This window comes from Agelaius phoeniceus, chromosome 4 (assembly GCF_051311805.1).
Source record: "Agelaius phoeniceus isolate bAgePho1 chromosome 4, bAgePho1.hap1, whole genome shotgun sequence".
Classification (NCBI taxonomy): domain Eukaryota; kingdom Metazoa; phylum Chordata; class Aves; order Passeriformes; family Icteridae; genus Agelaius; species Agelaius phoeniceus.
Genome location: NC_135268.1, coordinates 23,071,238 through 23,089,606, shown reverse-complemented (window position 1 = coordinate 23,089,606; position 18,369 = coordinate 23,071,238). Strand labels below are relative to the sequence as shown.

General features: G+C 38.4%; 1 protein-coding gene across 2 annotated transcripts in view; it reads right to left on the bottom strand.

The window, feature by feature from the left end:
* BMPR1B (bone morphogenetic protein receptor type 1B) overlaps window positions 1-18,369 on the bottom strand; it is a 233,619-nt gene that overhangs the window by 188,741 nt on the left and 26,509 nt on the right. The window lies entirely within an intron of this gene.

Genomic DNA, 18,369 nt, shown 5'->3' with positions numbered 1-18,369 from the left:
GCATATTAAAGTTTATATAGAAATTTCACATATTGAACAAAAGGCACAAGAGTAGAGAGGGAAGGAGAAAAGCAGGACCAGAGCCTCATTGTATTTGCTCTTCAATTAACTACTCAATTACTACACTAGAATGTGGAGCAGAAATTATTCATTTAGACAGCTTCCCAAAAAATTTACAATCATAGAATCATTTAGGTCAGTAAAAGACCTTTAAGATCATTGAGTCCAACCATAAATGTCACTGCTTATCTTATCTGAAGTAGTTTTACATATATCAACACCAATTCAAGAGTTAGATAATGGTTCAAGCTCATTCCTCTCCCAAACAGTGGCCAAATACTTATTTCCTCCACATTACAAGAACACCAAGAAATTTTACAAGAACATAAATACAACTGACTTGCTGATAATGGCCAATTCAAGTAGCTGTCCTTGTTCCTACAGCAGGTTTGTCATTCTACAGTTTTAATAACCTGATGTTTGAAAGGAAAAATTAATGTTTTTTGTTATTAAAGAAAATAGCCAGGTAATTAAGAGTCACTAATCAGATGTTATATTTTAAATATGCAACTAGCTCGTAATGACATCGTTATTTCACAGTATACATTACCATTTCCCTTTTTCTGGGATAAAAGAAAATCTCCATTAATTTTTTTTTATTCAGTGAACAGTCATGTATAAAAATCCTACTGAAGTAGTTGTGATCATTTGTTTTTGCTTCTAATTAACAGAGACCAGCTGCTAATGGTGAGTCTGTGACCCCAAAAATACCTCTACCTTTGATATCTTGAAAACTTATATGCATCTCTAATATACAACATATATTAAAACTCAGTATAATTCACTGGAGAGATTTTGAAAGCTTCCTTTGCACTGCTGATTGTTTTCAAAAAGGCACAAATATTAGGGATTCTGCTTTTTCACATACATTAATTTGTGCACATAAGGTCACATCTGTTCTGAAATACTCTGTTAAATTATGTTTACACATCCTAGAGGTTTGTCTGGTGTTTACACAGAGTTACAGGTAGAAAAGGTTTGGTTTAGCAATTTATTTTCAATCCAATGTGTATGAGTATTTCATCATCAAATTACTTTAACAGCACACATTTAACAGAGCAACTTTCAGCAGCATCAAAAACTTTCCCAAGTAAAGAAACCACGCTGGGCAAGCTCTCCTGGCTTCTTCAGAGCAGTCACACAGCTCTGGACCTGCCACAGCATACTCCCTGCATCCAGCCAGGGACTGACAACCCTCCCAGTGAAGAGCCTTTCCCCTATGTCCAGTGCAAACTCATTTAAATCTGTTTGACTCTGCCCTCCTGCACAGGTAAAAGAGGGGTGCAGACCTTATTTGGAGCTGACAATTTACGCAAGCAGTTACATTTCCACAATCTTTTTCTGAAGGGGTTGAAACAGGGTGGTTGGCAGTAAAGAATGACAGCTTCTTCCCCTCAGCTCCCACAAAGGGACAATAATATCTTCCTCAATTTTGCCACGCTCAGCAACAGGCAAAAACGTCATAGAGATATTTTCACATGACTTTCCTGTTTTCTAAAATCTCTGGAAATCATTTTCCTAGACCTTTTTACTCTTTCTCAACTCCATCCTGCAGACACCAGGGATGGGTTTCAAGTAGGTCAACTCCACAGGTGAATGTCCCCAGTAATCACAGCACAGCCTCTCCTACTTGAAACAATTCCATTTATAACCTTCAAGCATACAATTCTGTCTTATTTTTAAAGGAGTCCTCAAAACAAAAAATTTTCCATGTTAAACTAATGTTAAATACACAAATGGTGATGTATTTCACTATTGACTGACAAGACTGGTCTCTCTTCCTGCTTTATCCATAGTAGTGCATCTAAGTTCCCAGCTTCCAAAAAATATGTTGTCCTAATTGAGAATGCTTCTCAGTCTTCTGCTTAACTGACTTGATTTTTTCTATCTGTGATCTAGAGGAGCTGCCTAGCAAACAAATGGTTCAGCTGGCATTTGACCATATGTTACCTCTCTGGTTTGGCTTAAAAATACAAAGACCTTCCTTAATTTTATTCTCAGAAGCACAGAAAAGACAAGGATGAATAAAAAAAAAAAAATTAAAAAAAAATTAAGCTGTACAGTTTACTCTGTCCTTTCCCAGACCAATACAGCTGCAATTTGACATCCATGTGCCCAACCTCAGAACTGGTGTATAACCAATACAAAGCCCATAAAAATGTGTAGAGGATTCAGTTAGCATTTACTCTAAACTGCACAAAAAACACTTGTATAATTTTGAGCTAATTTATCTTTCCTCTTGACCCTGCAAGAATAGACACAGAAGGGTGAACTTAGCTCTGACCAATACAATCCAGGATTTCACAAATAAGCTGATATTATTACAATGAAAAGATGGAAAACGCTACAGGAACCATAAAAATGTCCTGTTTCATAAGATAAGGAAGCTTTTTGCTACAGCTAATATTTGTTTTGACTTCTTAAATGAAGCTAAGTAGTATTTTCATTGTTCTCTCACAGCTCTTTCAGAAGGAACAGCTGCTCTGACAACACAAGGACCAAAGGCTCCACTGCCACTGACAGGAAAGTGCCCTTTCCCCCTCCTGCCATTTGTCAGCCTTAGAGGCAAAAGCTGAGAGAGAAGCACAGATTGGAATGATTACACAGAAAGTTTGGGGCTAATTAAATACATTATTCAGCATCAATAGCATTTGAAATCTATGGAGAAAATTAATAGGTGCCATTAGAAAGTTCTAAGGGAGATAGATTACAGAAAAGTGTTACAGCATGAGGAACATGATTTCACTTGAAGCAGCCTCCACAAGACACCAGAAAAATCCCAAAAAACAAACCATGTACAGAAAACTTCATGAGTATCTTTTTTTAACATGTGTGAGTATAATATATAGAAATATATGGTTTGGTTATAGAAACCCAGATAATTCTTCTGGACATTAGTTTTCAACAGTAGCTTGAGTTCTAAAATTACCCAACATTATAATAATAAGGAATCAATTCAATGCATTTGCAGCTGTCTCTACCTACCAGTTTTATAAGGGAAAATTAGAACTGCAGTACAGACAAGATGGTTAGTAGGCACATCAATCTAATTACAAGTAGACAAAAAAAAATTGAATCTGAATATAAATCAATTCCTCCTCTCCTAATAGACTACATGATCTCATATAACAGGATCACATAAGATACAGCTTTTACCGAGACCAGATCAATTTGAAGTTTACAGTTTTCTAGTGGCATAGCAGTGAGACAAGCAGAGGCTCTAAATAATAAAATAATAAAAAATTTTTAAAAAACCCCACAGAAGATTCAGCAAACATTGAATTGACATGAATCTTTATCTGTGAAGAACTGAAGCCTGGAAGGACAAGATTCTAGCAGGAAAGTGTCATCAGTGACCATTATAATCAGTGACAATTGTCAAGCCTTATATTCTACCCCCCGCATAGTCAAATGCTAAAGCCAATTGCAGCACATAGCAATCAGATGCTGACAATCTGCCACCTTAACCATAATTCACACATATGGATAAACTCTTCTCCAGAGGTTTTCTAGCTTTCCTGTGGCTGCCAGTGTTTAAGTTGTCAGGAAAAACACAAGGCCCTTTCTTACAACTTTGTTACAGAATACAGTTTTGCTAACCCCTGAATGCTCACCTATTTCAATGCATTTCTTATTACTTCTGATTTTCTGTACTTACTGTGCTGCAAATTAGTGCCATCTGAGAGATTCTCCAAGATGCAGGCACTAAAAACACCACAGGTGATCTATGCAATGAAGCCCTTGTCTTGCTCATGCTTTTCCACATTGTCCCATAACATCCTTTCCCTCTCTATGGCCCCGTGCCATTCAGGCATTCACACACTGAGCCTTCTTTGCCCATTGTTAGAATGACAAGCACCTATCTAAACAGAGAGCTTGAAACACGATCCACGTGTTTTCAACTGAAATCCAACAAAAAAAAGACACTTCAGGCTGACTTTTGAAATAATATGTTCAAATATTTTCTTAGTGTGAAAGGAGTAAGCTGTGCTCCTCCAGTTGGAAAAGCCGCTGCAAGGGCACTGCAAAGATAAGGAACATGGGGAATTTGGCTTCTGTGTTTGCTGTCACCGTTTCCATGGCACACAAGTACCACAAATCAGATGCTCAAGGAGTAAAGTTTAATTCATAATTCATGCTAACTAGGTCAGAGTTATCCCAGCATTAATAAGCTACAGAACAATCATAATCAACCAAGACAAGGACCGGCACTGCTTGCTATTGTAATAGTGTCTGTGTTTGGGGTTTTTGACATTTGGGGGAGAGCTGTTAGTTTGTTCAGGGTTTTTGCTTTTCTTTGCTTTTCAGATGCAAAACTCTTTGATATTTGAACATCTGAGAAGCAGCTCAAATGTATAATTAATAATCCACTCAACTTCAGAGGATCTTAATGTGTCCATATCAGCAGAAATGCAGTTTCATTTTACTTATTACCAGTTACCCCATGGAAAAGAAATCTAGCAATTAAATATATGTAATTGTTTAAATCAAAGTCAACGTTTACAAATTTTGAACAAAGTCTGAGTACACACAAAATGTGACAGTATAAATATCCCTTAAGTTTACATGGCTCTGTTGAGACATATTAGACTTTTCAATATTAGAATATTATATTCCAGCCAGCCATGAAAGTAGTACTTGAAACATTCTAGTGCTGTTTTTAACTCCAAAGTAGAGGAGAAAAGGCTCTACAAAAATCATGTGTGTTGACATTATGAGTCATCTATGTATGTGCTTTAAAGTAACTTCCAATATTATTTTGGGTCACATAGTTTAGAGGGAGAGTCAGAAAACGCATTTCAAAGGACAAAGATTAAGAGTATAACTGTGGCTTCCACCTACACTTAGAAACTGAAAATTCAGTTCCAGCCTCAGGCCTAGGCTAAGTCCAAAGATCCATTTGGCTCTCTACACACAAACTGGCTGGCACTATTGGAAAATGCTGGGCCTGTGTGGCTACATTTTCCCTGTGGAGCTGATAGGACTATCATTAGAGATGAAAGGAGCCCTAGGCTGCAGGCTGTAAAGGAGAGTGGGATGTGCTCCCTGAAATTTGTAGATACCTATCTGAAGCATGCTGGAGAAGACAGAGCACAAAACTATGGGATGCTGATGACAAATGCACATATGTATATTTGAAGGGCCTTTGACATACTTGATGTCAACTCAAAGATGTCCTCATAGGGGTCTAACAAAGCTGAAGCACACAAAATCAGGTCTGAGGAAGGACAAGAGGAGCAGCAGGTGCCCATTAGTCAGCTGCACTCTTCTGCAGTGAGTGCTTATCCAAGAGTGATTGCTTAATTCAAGTACCTGGCTAAGGACAAGCAGCTTGCAGGTGGCTCTCCCAGAGACACTGAGGGCCACAGCAGTGCAGGCAGGATCCCCACGACAGTGGTCCAAAGAGGAACTGCAAACCCACTCTCCTTCTCCTCACTGAACACACACACTGCATCGTAATGTGTCATCTATGAGAAAGAGAGATGGTGTGTCCTAATCAACCCATCTTCTCAGATTAATCTCTAAATCAGTGTTGATACAGTAGGGCACAACCATGGAATGCCAATTAAAACAGAAAAATGTTTATCCAATTCAGCATTCAATTCTGGGTGTGTTCTCTGTAAATGTGAAAGCTTCCATTGAAGCAATAGGACTATGAAAATAGTGAAATATGTTAAAGTCATCCATGCATGTGATCATGCCACTGAGAAAAAAATAACTGTGATGGGACAAGGCTACCAAAAGGAGTTACAAAACTTCAGTGCTCTTTCTCCTTTTTTAAACAAGGCTAACAACGTAAATAGATAGTGAGAAACACCCAGAGAAGTGAGAATTACAGTCCATTACAGGCTGAGGCAGTGAAAAACAAGAAAGCCAAAATAACAGCATAAAAATCAGAGTAAATTCTAAATCCTTGTTTACAGCATGACGTGCTATGACTTTTAAACAAGGAGCACAAACCTTTCTCTCCTATTTTTAGACTTCACACAAATCTCTGCATTTTCCATTAAAAAGACCACCACATACTGTAAATAAAACAGTGAATTGAGGGGGTGGAGGGAGAGGGAACACAACAGACACCCCCTTTCTGAAAGGGCACACAACAGACACCCCCTTTCTGAAAGGGCACAACCACATTGCTAGGTAAGCTACAGGAAAAATGACAGCCAGATCGTCTCCATTTATTAACAAAATTCATTGCCTTGAAGGAAGGAGAGAAAAAGGGTGGGGGCTTCCATTGCAACTTGGTCATATGATGGAATTTCAAACTAGATGGCCAAAACCAACCAAACACACATGTGAGAACAAACACTGCTTGCTCGATGAAATCTCACAACAGCAGTAAAAGACTGGAGTATAAAGTCATTTGTGAACCAAATGGTCCAAACAAAAAAATGCACCTCACTACAGCACAAAGCAAGTTACTAAGTCACTGCTGTAGAAAAGCAATTTGAACCTTGGAGCATGTTTCCCTTTGCTTGTATTTACTTAGGAGTTGAATGATTTCAAACTACATAGGCAGGATACTAAATAACAATCACAGGGTTTCTGTGTGTGTATATTGCATATGTGTTAAGATGCATTTGAAAATTATATGAAGATTGGGAGTGATTAGAAGCCTTATGCCACAGAAATGCTGCACAGGCATGAAGAATGTATAACATTACTCTTGAATTATTAAGGGTCAGAAGGTCAGCCCATGTATGCAGACCTTTCCTCTAAACAAGGTTACCACAGTGACCTCCTCAGAGCTGCCTGCATCCTGGTGTATTTTTGCCCATCTCTGCTCCAGGTTTTCACGTAGCTGGAATTCCACAGATGGTCCCCATCACCCCCAAAGAAATGTTTTTTCCAGATGAATTCCCCAGAACAGAACTTCATTTCTTTGACAGCAGAGGGATATTTTCCAGAAAATCACGAATCCCAAAAGCACAACAACCAGCTAATATTTAGTCACTCCATCATCTTAGAAAATATGGTACAAGTGTAAAAACATTTCAGAAGGCACTGACATTCCAATAAATGCTGGAAGCTCTCTGACCAGCGTTTGATAATTGTATATGCAAGGACTTGTGAGTCCCTTCAATAATTTCAATATAAATAGTGTATTTGCAGTAAAGCCTATGCTAATGTCATGCTTCTGAGGTTTTAGTCAACAATTTTAAACATGGTATTCTAATGTCCTTTGTTAGACCCACAGAACAGTCAATAGTTCAATACTCCAGTGTCTCCCTTCTCTTACTATTTCATTTGTTGAAGTTAATGATTTGCTAAGTTGATTTCCCGTCAACCGCAGCCTCTGTGTTTCTCAAAGTTCCTTAAAGATTACTTCAGTAAGAAAAGACATTATGCCACAAAGATAAAAGTGAAGATATCCTAGTACATAATTTTCCAGCTGAAGGGCCACACCTCACCACACACAGCTGGGACCATAAACCCTCTTCATGCCATCACAGAGCTTTTCGATGCATGCACATGCACCCCTCAGCAAAATAACCCACACTTAACACAGAACATGTGCATTCAGATTAGCAACCTTTTTCCAGGAGTTCTGCTTGCATTTCTGGTGAAATACTGTAATTCCTGCATTATATATCCATTCTACAGAAGGAGCAAAATACAGATTTCTTCCTTAAAAGAGATTTGGTATGATTAATAACAGAAACGTTCTTATAAAGAAATAACTTGTCTGTATGAAGAGCAGATGCTCATCTTTCATACGAGCTAAGTGGACTTACTATGTTTTTCAGGAGAGATGAGAACTCCTGTAACCCAAGATAATACAGAAATGTATATAAGGAAAATCTTTAATTTCCTACATTAGCATAATACTTTAAAGGGAAGTAGTCAAAGAGAGGTAAATGTAAATAGAATGAAAATAAAGGAAATCTTGACTTAATAATTGTTTCTTAATCTCCTTTGCATTTATACTTCACTGACTTAAAAAAAAATATGCCTCATTTTCACTGCCTGCTGTAACCACTGCAGCAAACATTAAATCTAAACCAAGTCAAAGCAGGATTTCAAAGCAGTGAAATAGCTCGCTAAAGATACTTTAGGTGAGTGGTAAAATGGGTTAACCCAAATGCTCTTTGATTCAAAATGAAGTTGCTGACTAAAAAATTTCCACGAGAAAGGTTTCCTCCACTTGCAGCTCAGATTTTTAAGGGTTTCAAGTTCACTGCCCCTAAGCCTTCCCAGGAGCTTCACAGAAGGTGAGTATCATCATCCGCCTCAAAGTAGGATTCTGTTGGACAACTCAAAAAGCAACAACCAATATACTGAGATGGCACCTGTTGGGATTTTTAAATGAGCCATGGTGAGCTCCTACGCCTTGGTAGCACCTTTGCAAATTGCTCCTCTCCCAGGTGAAAACCCAAAATGCTTTAATTGGTAGAGGATGCAGCATGGGGGCTGCAAAGCATTAACTGAAAGTAGCCCAACAAAAAGTCCTTCAACACCAGTGAAGGCTGGTATAAACCCACCTCGTAACTCCCACAGTATTATCTAATAGGATAAGATAAGCTAATTTCAGGCTTTTCTCTAATTCTAAATTTAAGTTTTCTGTTAAAGACTTAGCTGCTGAAAATTAAGATGGTAACTGTTCAACAATTTCCTCAAAGATTGAAATTCAAGTTGCCTCAAAGCCAATGCATCACTCTCTTTAAAAAAGAAACTCACCAGATCAAATTTTAAAAGGTAAATCACTTTTAATTGAATGTTTTACTTGAAAATATATTAGAATTACCACCAATCTTGAGTGTTCACATAAGTTTAAATGTTCTACTTTTGCTATACCACTCCTCATATTTGCAGACCTCTTATTTTTTTCACCTTTTCCAACAATTTTGGCAATGCAGACAGACAAATAATTTTTCTTGGTTTTCCCTGCTTCCATTGTAGCTGACTCAGGCTTGGTTTCAAATGTCTGCAAAATATATTTGATGTCTGGACTACTAATCCACAGAGGTTTCTTTTTCAACTTGTTTCCTTGGAAGGTGATGGAATCAATTCTATTACTGTTATTTTCAGAAAAAAAATTGATAGAAGTTCAAACACTACTGTTTTGTTTTAAAGAGAGCCAGCCTTTGAAATTCAACTACCTGCCAGTGGTCTAAAATGCCTTTTTAAGCAGTTCACATAACATAGCAAGTAATAAACATAAGGCAAAACTTTAGCAAGTATAAAAAAAGATAGGAAAACACCCACATGCCATTACAGCCTGTTTCGAGCTACACATGCAATATAAATCAAGCATAAGGTAACAGTAGCTTAACTAATTCTATTAATCTCTATGAGTAAGCGTTTCATTTGGCCATTTTCACATCCTGTAATTATTCCAGAGGAAACGCAGGTTAAAGGTTCAACTAGCACTTAAAATGTCTCCTAAAACATAATTATATATACAAGACCTAGCCTGTGGGTAAAACTGGGAAACCTACAACACAAAGCATTTATTTTTCCCAGATAAACTGCTGAGTCCAATTATAACAATAACATTTTTTTTTATCATTATTACTACTTGGTTCTATACAAAGTGTATCTCAAAAGGAAAAGCTGTCTGCAAGCTGCACAATTTGGGTCATAAAGCCTTAGTATTCAGCCATAATAAATGGTTAAAACCAAATTATGAGTCCCCTCTTCCAGCTCACTCAAAGGAAGAATCACAAAAAACAAAGTCAGAGTTGTCAATTGCTCCATGTTCTGTAGGGGATCACTGCAATGGCACAGGCTTCAAGGGCAGCTCAGTTTGTTTAATAGTAAAATATGATTTCAAAAACCACAAAACATCTATTTGCTTTCTTTCTTTTGGAACAGGAACTGATTTCCAAAGATGGAAAGGGAGTCGACAAACTGTGTGTGCCATGATGTACCTGTTTATCAAACTGCTCTTAGGGAAGGGAAACAAAAGAAATCAAACAAGCAAACAAAACAACTGCAGCAACCAAAAAAAAAAAAAAAATCACACCAAAAATACCCAACAAAACAAAAAAACAGAACAAACCAAACAACTCTATAAATTTAAAGTAAAATTACTGGGCATGCAGTGGGAAAAGGCTGAGAAAAGTTGAGCATTCAAAACACGCAGGAATTCAAGTGAAATAGATAAAATACTCAAGAGAATCTTGCAACTTTTACCTACAGAGACCATTAATCTCCTCCTTTCTATTAAATATCCACAGTAAGTGCTATATATGGTATATATTAATTTGAAACAAAGACAGTAAATTGTATCAATTTGCTATTGGAAATTTATTTTAAAGTACATAAAAGGCTATTTGCCATTATGGAGGCAGCTCTGATTCTGCTCAGCTATGGTCTCTTAATTTTTGGATGTGAAAGCATCAATGCGAGGTGTTCATAATTAAGTCTGTAAGCACCAATTCAAAGTCTGTGTTCTGGAAAACATCAGCTTCTCTACTTACTTCAAGAGGTGCTATTAATGGAACCTAGCAAGCAAGTTCCAAGTCTCTAGTTTAAAATTAAGAAAAAAAAATCAGCCTAAAAAGCTCATGAAAGGAATATTAGTGTTAAAAATGCTCATAATTCTCCAATTAGTGAATACTAGAATTAAGGCAGTTCATGAAGTGTGAATTTAAGCCTCATATATTCATTGCAATGGGTTTGCACAATATTGAAAAGCAAGCCATCTATGCAACCAAGGGGGGAAAAAAGAGACAAACCCAAATACCCCAAGTTAAATAGCAATGTTCCAGTGACCATCCTGTTTCAGATGATGCAAAAAATCAACAAAATCACTGTAGCACTTCATATAAAAAATTCTATAAAAACATGAAAAGGGGAGTTTGAAAAGATAATACATAGCTACTATAGTGTCAAGCTGGAACTTAAATATAAAGGAAAATCACCATATTATATACTGAGAAAGAATTTTGGTTTACATATTTTTCCATTATTTATTTTTAAAAACATTCCACAGTTTTACTATTAAACCCCAAAACCACCCTAACTGGTTTTGACATATTTTTAGAGTTCTTCCAATGTTTTCCTTTCCTTGGCAATTTTTCTTCAGACTTGTATTAACATCTCACTCACCAACACAGACAGCTAATGGATTAGTACAGGTATCTGCCAAAGGTGGCAAGCACCAAAGTACAGGCAACAGAACAAAGTCCAGTATATGTTTTGTGTTTGGACACACTTCCTAAATGTTTTAACCTTCCAACATGCAGACATACTGCAAGATCAGAGAGCACCATGAAAGTGTTCCCCAAGTATCTTCTACAAAGTAAAGCATCAAACTGTGTTTGCAGTAAGACACCTCTTTGTCACTAAATCTGAGTTTCTGGTTGTTCCTCACGTAATCCAGTTTATATTGATGACACCTAGGGGATGAAGAGGGAATGGAAATATCAAAATGTTGTTTCTCCAGTTCCACTGTGAAGAAACAGCAGAAAACTCCAAGGTCTCCCTGACCTTCTAGCACTCTGTGGCAATCTTTACACAAGGACTAAGTGTTCTCACACAGCTCCTGCTCTGTACAAGGTACTGATCTTTTTGTTAACATTTGGCATTCAGGTCTTCTTGTCCTACTTCTCTTTTGACAAAAGAGCTATTCATGTACAATGTAATCCCAGCACAGCATAGGATCCTGTCCCAAAGATAGGTCTGTTTTCTCAGCACATTTCCCTTCCTTCTTCCTTGCTCAATATCAATCCCTGGAACAGGCTGCCCAGAGAAGCTGTGGATGCCCCACCCATGGAAATGTTCAGGGCCAGGCTGGATGGGGCTCTGAGCAACCAGGTCTAGGTGAGGTGTCCCTGTCTGTGGCAGGGTGGTTGGAACTCAGTGGTCTTTAATGTTCCTTCCAACCCAAACTATTCTGTGGTCCTAGTGACCCTCTAGATTGGAAATAGGAATCAACACTCTGGATTAATAATATTGCAGGAAAAATATTTACCATTTTGATGGTAAAATTGGCAAAAGTGCTGGGCTTCAACATTTTGCTTGCTGGCAGGAGTCAAATTCCGTTGGTTTACAGTGGGAGCACCAGAAGCAGCTTAGCTTAAAACATCATATTTGCCCATGGTAGGCTCAAGATTTCCCTTCCTCTTTCTATTCCAGTACCAGTGATTTGCTACATTTACACAGAACCACATTCCTGCTGCTGAACAGTGGTGAGTCCATTGCGAATGTTCACTGCTGGCCTTTTCCTCTCTGTCAGTACAAGAGGAACACCTGTGTCATACTGAGAGTTTGCAGGGCAAGAGCTGAAGTCAGTGCAGATGATTTGAGTTATTCAAGCATTCCAAACATGTCTCTTCTCAAACATAAGGCACTTGATGCATCTAACAATAAGATATATTTTTTAAGAGAAAGGCACATGGCAAAAAATTGAAGAAGTTTATACGGAATCAGAGTGGATTCAGAAATCTCTGGCAATGGATCTTATTCAGCATGCAAAGATTTTATAAATTGAGTGCTACTTTTTCTTAAAGAATAAGACATCTACAAAATGTGCATAAGAAAAATAGTGTTCAATTAATATGTATGATATCAGAAGTATGCTGATACTTAAAACTGGGGAAATGATAGTCAATTAGAAAGAAACATTAGTCAAAACAAAAGCAGTATGAGAATGCATTCATTGTCAAATGTAATTTTTTCTTTTTGTTGAAAGAATGTATGACAGCACACACCTGTTGTTTACAACCTTACAACATTTCTAATGAAAAGGTGCCAATGCAAACCAACTCATGAACTCTCCACACTGCTAAGTAGAAAGAAACCAAGGCCCTGACTCAGCATGCACCTATTTTTGCTGGAACAGGTTACCCACCTTGAAAGTTCAAAGGAGTGTCTCACCCAAAATGAGTTGTCAGCCTGCAATAGCATTTCAACACTTGGGGCTAAAACAAGAACCTAGGAAAGAGTCACATCAACACTGTGTACTCTGTGAAGAAGTGTGATGTATACTTTTCTACTTTTCAGTTGAAGAATAAAGTTCCTTGATTTTTTTGTCACAGATGTGTCATGGCTCAGGTACTGCCCACTAGAGCAGCTATTGGCCATGGGCTTGCTACAGCTGCAAGACGAAATACAGAAAATAACCACCTGGGAATTAGCTGTACAGCTTTCAATTCCCATTACTGACAGGAAAGAAAGCATGGGATGAGCAAATTAAACACTTGCACTAATTATTAGCACTTTGGAATTCTTTTTTCTTTCCTAGAAGATCAAAACCTCAAACCCTCATCAATGGTCTTCATCAAAACACAAGAACGCATGAAAATCTCCAGCTTTTGTCACCACAATTCCATTTGACCTAGGCGTGGCTGCAAAACAGCCCTGGGCCTTCTGCAGCCAGCCTGCACACAAGCCAGGGCTGTGTCCCCAACTCCTGCAGGCACAGCATCACATTTCCCTGCAGCACCCCAAGCTACTGCAGCCACTCCTGATGCAGAGCTGTGAATGTCTCTGGGCTCTAGAGCTTAGTTAAATATTTTTCAAAGCACATCAGGTTGAGAAGGGAAACAGAAACTTGCTAGATCTGCTCACCTATGCATATCTTAAATGCCCTGATCACTAGGAAGATGTTTAGAATCTTAAAACATATGTGTGTTTTCCAAATTTCTTCTGTACAAGCTGCTATTATAAAACCAGATTCCATAAGAGGATTTTATGGATTCAATAAAAGCAAGCATCTGGTGTCTTCTTAGATTTCATTTTTCAGAAGAGACCTGCTCGCCTGTAAGAGAATTTCCCATAATTTTGTCCTTTGTAGAATACTTAAATATGTATGGTTTGATTTACTGAGAACTTTCCAGTTACACTGTTGCCTCACTGTACAGATATACAAAACCCATCCATCTAAGCCTGCAATCTTTTATTACACTTGTGAAACTCCACTATGAAAAAATCAGGCTGATAGTTACATGGATAGGGAGCAGAGCTACAGCAGGCACACCATGCTGACAAAGTGCTTTTTTAAGCAACAGAACTGAAGAAATTATGATGGCACTGACATTAAATAGCAATTAATAGATATTAAGCAGTAAACTTAGGACTGAAGTAGGTGGTTTACAACAGGCAAAAACATATGACTGTTGGGCTGAAGTGTTCAATGTTTGAGAACAATTGGTTTGCATTTGGCCACCTCTCAACATGTACATACAGAAAATTTCAGTCCCACGAACACAAAATCACTGTATTCCATTTTTGATAATTTCCCACACTTCACAAATTAATTTTTGTTTCCTTCCATTGAGTAAATGCACAGAGAAACTGCCTCACATGCATGTAAATAAACACAAATATGTACTTAATTTTTTAAAACCTTGATATTGCCCTGCCTTGATTCGTGAATGTTGCAAAGTGAAATTTAAGTTGTGTACTTCAGCTAAAATATTCATAATACACTCCAGAAAATATCAAGGCATTAAGCACACTAGGTATCAAGCAAATAAATGAAAGGCTTTTTTTTTTTTAATGACATCAGTTAGTATTTCTGGATAAGAAAGCATCTTCTGTGGTAGGCAAAAGGATAATTCAGCTGTTACTATTAGCTCACCTTCTGGTTATAACTTCCAGATACCACATTATATGATTTAAAAGGATCCTCAACAAGTTACTATTAATTTGACATTTACACTGGTGCCATTAGTATTAATTTTCAGTTCTCATTCTGAAGAACAAGGATTTTAATCTAATAATTCCATGACTAAATACAATACTAATACTAATTATCAAAGCAACTACGATTTTAAAGTGATTATAAGAGTAATTATTTTTACAACTGGGCCTGACAACTCAAGAGGATAGAGCTGATTTTGTGTTTTATAAATGGTATATTTTCTGTGTATTTTTCATCCTTATAACAATTAGTTTTCTCTAAACACTGGAGGTTCAATAGCTGAATTTGAAAAATTTGGCTTCACTCACCTGGGTAAATAAATCCTTGTCCCAGAGAGAACAGAATAATTTTATTTCCTTATTATCAACTTCCTCTGAGATACAGAAAGTCCTCTTGAAAATACTGCCAGGTACTAAAAAGAGATTTAGCATTTCCTTAAAACAGGAAGATTTGTAGTAGGAGATGAGCTCCCCATTATCCATCTGTTTCCAGTTGGTTTTATTCACAATACCAAACTTTCCAGATGTTTCATCCTTTGTCCCTCTGGAACAATAAACCATGTTCCTCTTACAACCTCTTTATATCTACCCTTATATCTAAACATTATAAATAATTCTGAAATGAGACGTGTGTTAAATGTTTATTTTCGGTAGAGATTTCCATGACCAGCATTCACCGATTCCCTCTCATGAACTACCTACCAGAAAGAAAGAAAAGGATGGAGTGTGCTTCTTGGTGCAGGGATTTGGGCACTGGGGAGCAGCAGCATGGGGTTAAGTCAGCTGGAAGTAAAACTAGAGTTAGTTCTGCCTCCAGTGAGCCATTTCTACATATTGAAAGGAGGAGAAGCAAAGAAAATAAATGCCAGACCTGCAGGTGTGCTAACAAATTAAAACTGGAGCAGGAAAAGAAAAAAGCCTGCTATATCCTTTCAGCCCTGCCTCACCTCAGCACTCTCTGTGATGTAACCTTTTTCTAAGGGGAGCTGCACACAGTCAGTCTTACCCATAATCAGGCAGTGAATATCTGCATAGGCTGGCATGATTCTGCTGCTGCCCCTAACCAATGCCATTTGTCACCTGGAACAAGAGTCCCCAGCTATTAAAAGATGGAGAAAGGAAAAGAACTGGCTTCTCCCTTGAGCACAAACAGTAACTCAGAAACAGACATTACTTTCAGCTACAAAGTATGTTAGAGTTAAAAAGTTTTCAATGCTACATGGTACTCTCTTCTGGTTTCTCAGGAAAGCATTGAAGAGAGAATTATTTAAATAATTTGTTCTTCTCTACTTGCATGATTTCTCTCAGTATGAGCTACCATAATGCACTGGAAAACGGAGTATTTGTGAGGTTGTCGTGTGCCCTGCGTCAAAAAAGTCAGAATCATAAAAAGACTTCTTAAATCTCCAAATGGTATTTTATCTCTGTACGTGTTCCACTTGGAATTTTCCATATCTAGTAAAAATGCAGTTCTTTCCTTTATGAACAACAGGAATTTTTATGTTAAGTTACCACATTCCTTCAAACTAAGAAGAGGAAGAAACTGAGTCATGTATCGAAGGCGTCAGTATTTTAAATGTACTGGAGAGAGCTTTCCACAGAAACCGCACATACAATTTAAATTTATTTTTTTATAGAGAAAACATAAGCCATGATGTTGCTATGAAAAGGTTCCTGTTGTAAGCAGGCTTTCCGAAATTAAAAATCACTATAAAAGAAGCAAGCTTCTGTGCTTTGTATCCTCAAAGTGGAGCAGTGTACTTTTATGACTGCAATGAAATTGTTTTTCTGAGAAAAAGACTGAATGGAATGGAAAGATTGTCACATCCAAGACTTGGGCTCATCATGGATATATAGAGCAGAGCAATCTCACAGTCAACAAGAAGTCAGGTAGTGCTGCATATTCGGAGCAGGGAGCTAAGAAGGGTCTTGAGATGCAATTTAAGCGGTGAACGGCAACACATTACTCAAACACAAACTCAAAAACTCAGGAAGATCTTGTGAAACAGAGGACTCCACAGAAGTACTCTGGTAGGTCAGGTCTTTGCTTTGGAGTTCATTCTGGCTTACAAACACTTACAAACCTAAAGACACCTCTAGAAAAAGTTGACATCTAGTACACTCTGTGGACAGATTTTATTGTCCTATTGTTTCTTTTTTATGATCACATTTCCAACCTTATATCAAGAATCTAACTCTTTTGCTTTACTAAAAGAAAGCTGCTGGTTCTTCTTTTAAAAATTGCTTGGTAACTGAAGTCCCTCTGAGCAAGTACCTTGCCTAAGGCAGTAAACCTAAAACCTGCTATGGCAAACCAATACTGGCAATCCACAGCAGGCCGGGGATCTGCAAGTCTGGGCCACTACTCCTACATAGCTTCAAAAGGCAGTTTGCATGTTGGTACTATCAGCTCTCAATATTAGGAGAAATGTACCTGATCAGAAGGACTTCCCAAAAGACCCTTCCATCCTGCACAGATTTTGCCTCCCTGTGCAATTCCAGTTTCTTCTGACAGTTCCCCAATAACCACCTACCCTGCTAGGGGAGAGGGGTGGTGGGAAAATATAGACATTTATAATCCAATCATAACTCACAGTTTTGGCAGCTCCTGAGCTTTTGTCATGTGGACAAAGCCCCCACAGCTGCCTCTGCAAGGGCTCAAGCCAGATTTCTTCCAGTTTAGGAGCTGTCCTGCTCTGGAGTGAATTATCTTGAGCTGGTTTCCCTTCTTACCTATTTTTCCCCAACACTTTCTTATTAAAATAAATGTCCAGCACACTATCACTCCCATATGCACAGCATGCTGGGTACACTTACAGTACACATTTATGTAAAGCATACACTCAGTAACTGTGCTATTTGCCACACTGCAAGCAGACTGCATGAGTGCATCCAGAAGAGTTTCTCCACATCCCAGTAACTTCTGCCCAATTCTTTGCAGCAATACCTGGTCAGATGATGAACTCCCCATTTGCAGGAGGCAAAGACCCAGCTCTCAGTCTTTCTTGCAACTCAGAGTGAGAGTTTCCCCCTGTTAGCAACTAGAGCTCTCTAAACCAGTGCATGCTTGCTTTGGGGTGGGGGGAAAAAGGGGGCATGACAAGACCAGAAAGCAGCTGTTAACACAAAGGACAGCCTTAAAGTCAATGCAGAGCATTATAACTCTCTTCTACACCTGCTAAACCTTTTCCCTGAACCTTATTAGAAGCAGTGCTCAGCCAGGCAAGGAGGGAATTAGAGGGTCTCTGCAGTGCACTCCCACCACAGGGAGCTGTGCTGGAGCAGCCCTGTGCTTTCCCTGTGCTTTCCAGCACAGCCTCTCTCTCCATGAAAGGCACTCACTTTACAGGTCAGCACTCTGGCAAGCCCACTCCTTGGCAGGGCTTGCAGCTTGCACAGTGGCAGGGTGAAGTAGCCACAGCTGTACCAGCTGCACGTTTAGTGCCGAGCACAGGCTCCCAGCAGCTTAAATAATACGAGTTCAGTGCAGCAGGCAAGATTACACATTAACAACCACGAGCAAAACAGGAGCAATTAGAGAACAGCTAGGGAGTGCTCAAATGTGTAACCAGATACTCTCACAGCCAATACATATCAATACAGCATATAAAAACATGCTCAAGGAGCACAGTTCTCTCCCTCCAAGTGCTGCAGTTGGGTGGTCTTGCAATGAAAAGGATGTGTTAAATCACATTGTGTCCACCCATAAAAGAG